Source organism: Centroberyx affinis, unplaced genomic scaffold, assembly GCF_046629955.1.
Source record: "Centroberyx affinis isolate AG114_WGS23_722 - 3 ecotype Tasmania unplaced genomic scaffold, CSIRO-AGI_Caff_v1 ptg006584l_1, whole genome shotgun sequence".
In the NCBI taxonomy this organism is placed as follows: domain Eukaryota; kingdom Metazoa; phylum Chordata; class Actinopteri; order Beryciformes; family Berycidae; genus Centroberyx; species Centroberyx affinis.
The window spans coordinates 13,995-20,819 of NW_027283336.1; positions in this window are offsets into that span (position 1 = coordinate 13,995).

The following is a 6,825-nucleotide window of genomic DNA, read 5'->3' on the forward strand; positions in this document are numbered from 1 at the left end:
CTACAGTAGAGCTGCAACGATCAATCGATTAATTGATTAGTTGTCAACTATTAAATTAATCGCCAACTATTTTGATAATCGATTAATCGTTTTTTTATGAAAAATAAGTCAAAATTCTCTGATTCCAGCTTCTTAAATGTGAATATTTTCTGGTTTCTTTCCTCCTCTATGACAGTAAACTGAATATCTTTGGGTTGTGGACAAAACAAGACATTTGAGGACGTCATCTTGGGCTTTGGGAAACACTGATCCACATTTTTCACCATTTTCTGACATTTTATAGACCAAACAACTAATCGATTAATCGAGAAAATGATCGACAGATTAATCGACAATGAAAATAATCTTTAGATGCAGCCCTGGACTACAGCAACAGAGCCTCTGGCATGCCGTGTGTGTGTGAGTACATTAATCTGTAATATTATGCTGATATTAGTCCAGAATCACCCTGACAGCAGCCTTCCTCTGACATCTACATCAATACTTTACAGTCTACTCTACAGAGAATCCAGTGGCTCTATGAAGAAGTTATTACTATTGTGAAACCTACGCAAGGAAGGAAGCATGGAACAGCGGGTTTCTGTGGGGGGGGGGGAACTACTTGAGGCAACGTTTGCTCTAATTACTGAGTTTACTTGTGTTTTCCCCCGATCAATATGCCACTATAATCCAGACAAGAAGAAGATACTGGACCGCTTCCCCTTTATTCATTCAGCAGTGATGAGCCAACACAGCTAGAGGACTACTGCCACTGCTAGAAAGAAAAAAAACAATGTGGAAAAGGACCACTTGATGCCTTTATCATAATAAAGTATCCAGAGTCAATAAGAATATTTTTGAGAGTTGCGATCTGCACCAGAACATGAGTGGGACTGAAAAAGTGGAACAAGCGTGAAAATCCCTTCCACGGCTTAGTACAATAAATATACAAGAGTTTAGTTTTACAGTACACAGATGGTCCAAGGGCATACTATAGAGCAGTGGTTCTCAACGTGGGGTCCGGGGACCACCAGGGGTCCTTGAGGGCATTCCAGAGGGTCCCCAGCAAATTGATGAATTGTTAAACTTCATTATTTTGTCATTTTAGAATGACTGTTTTGATCATAGTTTCTCTGTTATCTCTCTACCTACAATACAGATAGTCATGGAATTCTGGACAAAATCATATCTGACAATAAAAATATTCTCAGATTTGGGTCCGAGAGACAAAATCTCATCAAATGCGGGTCTGTGGTTCTAATGTGGACTAAACTAGCTACATGGCATTCAAGCTTCATGCTATTCAGTGTGGTTGCAGCCATCTGTTCTTATGTTTTGTGAATGTACTTATGTATGTGTTGCCTTTTTGAGTGTTAATGCCTGTCACAACGATTTTTGCAACTTTGACGAAATTTGTCTTTTGATAAGGGCCAAAAATTGATCAAATTCAATTCATGAGACTAATGTAACGTTAGGGCTGAACGATTTTGAAAAAATATCTAATTGCGATTATTTTGACTGATATTGCAATTGCGATATGATTTGCGATATTAGAGGGAATGATCATTTTTACATCATTATTCTCATTTTCATTGAAAAACGTATTAAAATGATTATGGTGTGATTCTTGCGGGGATCTGTACCAAACAAAGATGTTTTCTTAAGTCTGTAGAATATGATGTGTAGGCCAGGACATCTCTGCAGCACCACAATATTTACTTTAAAATGGTATTTTGACACATTTCACCTTTAACAAATATTGTGCCTCCTGCGATTTGAAAATTGCAGTAGGCCATATTGCGATTTAGATAAAATTTTGATTAATTGTTCAGCCCTACATAACGTTATTGCTAAATATCTTATAATAACACGCAGGCTACTCTTTGAGCTTGCTAACTGGGTTTAGCCTTGTAGCATACACTGAGGCCTGTTTAGTAAGATAAAAAAAAATATATAATAATAAGCTTTAAGACTGAATTATCAATGTTGCAAAATTCTCACCACAGAGGCGAGGCATAAATTATGGTTTGGTTTGCAGAAGGCATTACAAAACCTTCACACTGTCCTATGTTTGTGCTTTTCTGGAACCCAAGAGTGTGAAGCTGCACTCACAAATAGCATCATCACGTTCCTTGTTTTGATTGGTCAGGGACTACATCACAGCAGGACTGGATCCCCACCTGACCACATCACTGGCCAATCCAATCACCCCTTGCATGCCCGCCTCCATACTGATGTCAGCAACTAGAGCAATTAGATTGGATGATAACTGAGATAAATGAGAAGCAAAATGTCACTGAAAAAGAAAATGTTTGGTCAGAAAAAATCCTCTCTGGATAAATAAGGTTAAAAAACGACAGGAGTTTACTGGACGGGTCCAACCTTTAGTGAACAGTGAAAAGAGGGAAGAATACACAACTCTGAACCAACCACCCTAAAACCAAATACTGTACCAACCTAAAACACTTTTGCAATACAAAGGGAAACATTCAGAGGGGTGAGACACTAGTGACCCTGCTAACCATACTGTATCCATCAAATCACTACACAGCTGCCTCAGGCCATGAGAAATCCAATCAGCCCCATGCTGGATCTGTTTTGGCCAACATCAGCTTCTACTGACCGGCTGCCATGAAGGTCAAACATGGCAAGTTGGTCGGCTGTTAACGACATCTTTTGGTTGAATTAAATGCATTAGGCCAGTGGTTCTCAACACGGGGTCCAGGGAACCACCAGTGGTCCTTGAGGGGGTTCCAGGGGGTCCCCAGCAAACTGATGAATTGTTAAACTTCACCATTATTTCATTTACAAGAAGTTAACACAATTAGAGAATGTAGAAGAATGACTGTTTTGATCAGTTTCTCTGTTATCTCTCTACCTACAATACAGATAGTCATGGAATTCTGGACAAAATCATATCTGACAATAAAAAATATTCTCAGATTTGGGTCCGAGAGACAAAATCTCATCAAATGGGGGTCCGTGGTTCTAATGTGGACTAGATTACGGGTCCTTGATATGAAAAAGGTTGAGAATCACTGCATTAGGCTACAGCAGAACAAACCTGAAAGACTTGTACTTTCACTGCACAGACCGTACAGTTCTTTATTTCAAAATATTTGTTTCAGCATGCAGAAAACTCGCACACCCAGAAAGGTTTGTGCCGGTGCTTTGGAGAAAAGCAGGAGACTCAACAATTACAGAACTCCTGCACTCCTTCTACTACTCTACTAAATGGACCTTCCTCAGACTAACAACAGAACACACATGTTGTGGGTACAGGGCATAATAATAGGTTGGGGAGTCACTGGAGCTGAAATTCAATGCACGTGTTTTTTTATAGCAGTTAAAAAAAAAAAAAAAAAAAAAAAAAAAAAGGCCTATGATCTGCTGCACCTCAACGCGCTCTCCTGTGCACTGCAGCTATTAGGCTACAAACTGAAACTATTACACAATTATCCTCTTTCTAGTAGTTTGCACAGACTAACAAAAAGTGACAGCTGAATATCTGAGGGATTCAGGTCCATGCAGACCAGTTTGCGGTGTAGAAACCTAACTCTTGTGTTCCCATAGTAGGCCTATAGCAGCTCAATGTTGGAGAGCGACAGTCCCCAAACCAGACGAGGTCTGAATAAAATGCAAGAGCCAAAATGTCTGTTTTTGTCTGTTTTGCTATGGAAAATACAATCTGCGTCAAAACCGAAGTCGTAAATATGATAAACTGTGAATACAGAGAACAGCTATGAGAGGAGTAGAGCTGGACAAAGCTTTTCCAAAAGCCCTAAACTGAACTTTTCCAACTTGGCCATTCCAGCAGGCACACCAGTGCAGCTGCACCAGGAAATAGCGGAGGCCTAGACGGAGCGACAGCTTGTTACACCTCTAATTCAGGCTTTTTCATCGCTGCAGCGCACAAAAACCTACAGCCACGTCCTCCGAAGAACACCTAAGATACACCCTGTTGGCCACTTAGGGGCCAAATGTCTTTACTTACCCACAAAGTGCGATTCTCCCGTGGCTGGATGTCGGTCTGTTTCCCTATGGCCGCAGCAGGAACTTACTCCAGGTCACGTGTCGGGCTGTCATGGCGCGGATTGGCCGGTTGTCAAATCGAAGCTTGCAAGGAATGTAGGGAAATGTAGTTTTCAAACGTGTTGGGAAAAACACTTCAAATGCATTTTATGAAGGCAGTTTTGGTTCAAAATGGTATTTTTGTGCATGGTGGAACTTGATATGAATGCCTATCATGATTTGAATGATATGATAATAATAATAAAAAATAATAATAATAATATCAACAACAACAACGATAATAATAACAATAATAACAATGGCAATAATAATAATAATAATAATAATAATAATAATAATAATAATGATAATAATAATAAAATAAGAACGATTTTAGCCATCCCCCTTCCTATGGAATATTCTATAATCTAACTGGAGCCTATCGTGCCATCAGGAATGCAGAATTGGATTTAATGGAATGAAACAATACAGTCCAGTCCAGTCCAGTCCAGGGCCTCTTGGACGCATCAGAAAGGTGGCGTCTCACACTGGGACCCGGGCTAATTAAAACATGTGTGGCATGTGATGACCCGGCAGCCCCAAAACCCGTTCTGATTACCGTTCCATAGCATCAGAGGCATTTTTTTGCTTGATGAATGCATGCCGTGATGAGGATACCGACATTACACTAACACTACTCCTGTTTTCTGTGGATTTTTGGAACATATCGAAGGTAAGGAGTCGCTATTTTGTGTGAGAAGTATAACACCACTTCCCCAGCACACAAATGGGCTGGTCCGTTAAAAATCGAGCTGTTTAGAAGATTATATACAATGCCAAGTTTACCAGAACATAAAGTTGAACCTTTTCACTGAAAATGCACTTTCCTGGCAGTCTACATGACAACACAGATTAAGGCTGAATGATGTTCCAACCATCTGAAACCAGGATAACAACATGTTGTGAAGATGCAGCTCTTAAAGTTCTGAAAGGTCAATAGTTTTACCTTCTGTTGTGGCCTTCTGTATCCACACATGACAGTTTTGACAGTATAGAAGCAATCAATAAATATCAATACATCAAATGTGCACAGACAGTCTGGTCCTGCCTGCCCTGCAAACTGCAGCCAGAAAACACACATATCCACAGAAGAGATCAGGTGAAACAGCCATAATCCAAACTGAATATTGGGACGGGATTAAACTTGTGTAAGGAAGCCAGTTATTTCCCCACTGCACAAGACGTGTTCAATCAGGAAGGAAACACATTCAGGTCAGTCAGCTGGTGTGAGGTAGCCTTACTGTAGCTATGGCTTTGCAACTGTGGTAGCTAATCTATGTGTGACAAATGTTTTAATTACAGCAGATGTGTTCTGCATAAAAGGATTGGAATCTATCATGTTTGGCCAATGCTACGGACCCACCACTCGCTCTCTCCATATAGTGTTTCAATCTATTTTTAAGAAGGGACAAGTTGGACTCATCTGGGCAGGGGAACACAAGCTTTGGTGCTATCTCCTTGGATCAGGTGAAAGCTTTTGATAGAGTGGACCATGGTTGTCAGGATTTGGGGTTTGGGCAATATTATATATCCCTGAAATAACGTCCGCCACAGATCCTCCGTGTGAACGCAATAACTTGAACAGTTTTTATAAGAATCTTTTCAAATTTGGTATGGACATTGATGACCTCTAGAGGAAGAACTGTATCGATTTTGGTGTGTTTATGATTATTATAACTATTATTAATTAACTGATTAAATTCATGTCCATGCTATTTGGACCATATCTCACCAATGGTAGATTATATTGTATTGAAATTTGTCAAGAGAATTGTTCAGGCAATTTCCCGTGAGATGGTAAAATCTAGAGCCATGAAACTTTGCACCATGGTCTAGTATGGCTTCAATTAGACTCACAAGGAATATGACCCCCATCGGCCTGATGGTGGCGCTATAATTAAAGGTCAAAAATAAAAAGTTTAAAGGGCTGTATCTCCCACACCGTTTGTCGGATTTACATGAAACTTGGTACACAAGTCCACCTAATGGTCCTACGCTCTTTAAATTTGGTTTATAGATTGTTGATATCTACTGCAATTTTGAAGATGTTAACTCTTAAATTTGTGAAGGAGGCGTGGCCTATAAGCTAAATTGTTATAACTTTGTGATAGATGGTCCAAACGTCATGAAACTTGGATAACTTCACATATAATGAATGAACATGTGTGCAAAGCCAAATATTGACCAGTAGGGGGCGCCACAAAGGCCAGAAAACTGTATCTCCTAATCCAATTGGTGAAATTGCACTAAATTCTGTACAGGATCATGTCCTAGTCACAATCTGAAGATTGGTCGTCATTAGTGAAAGTGGGCGTGGCCTATGACATTTTGGTTTATAACTCAAACAGAATTTCACCAATCGCTATGAAACTTGATAATCACTTGGTAACCAATTTCCATACAGATCCGACCAGATTTCGCTCAACAGCAGCATTTTGAGTGAACAGCTAAACACAGTAAAGCCAATACAGAGTTGGATATTGACACCTTTTAACTTGCTATTACATTATTCAGAATCAGAACTTGATAGCTTGGGGCCTGATGGCTCAACAGCCTAATCTGACAAAACTGACAGTAATCTCAATGCAAACTTCCACGTTTCAGCTCTGGCTGCTGTACTGGCATGAACCCAGCCATCACCGCTAGTAGCTTTATTTAATTTGTTAAATTTATTATTGAGTGTAAAAAAAATAGTTAAGGTACATTTATTATTGGGGAGACAATCCCTAGAGGATTATATCCATTCATTTTGGAGTGTTTAGCGCAGAAGGAAAC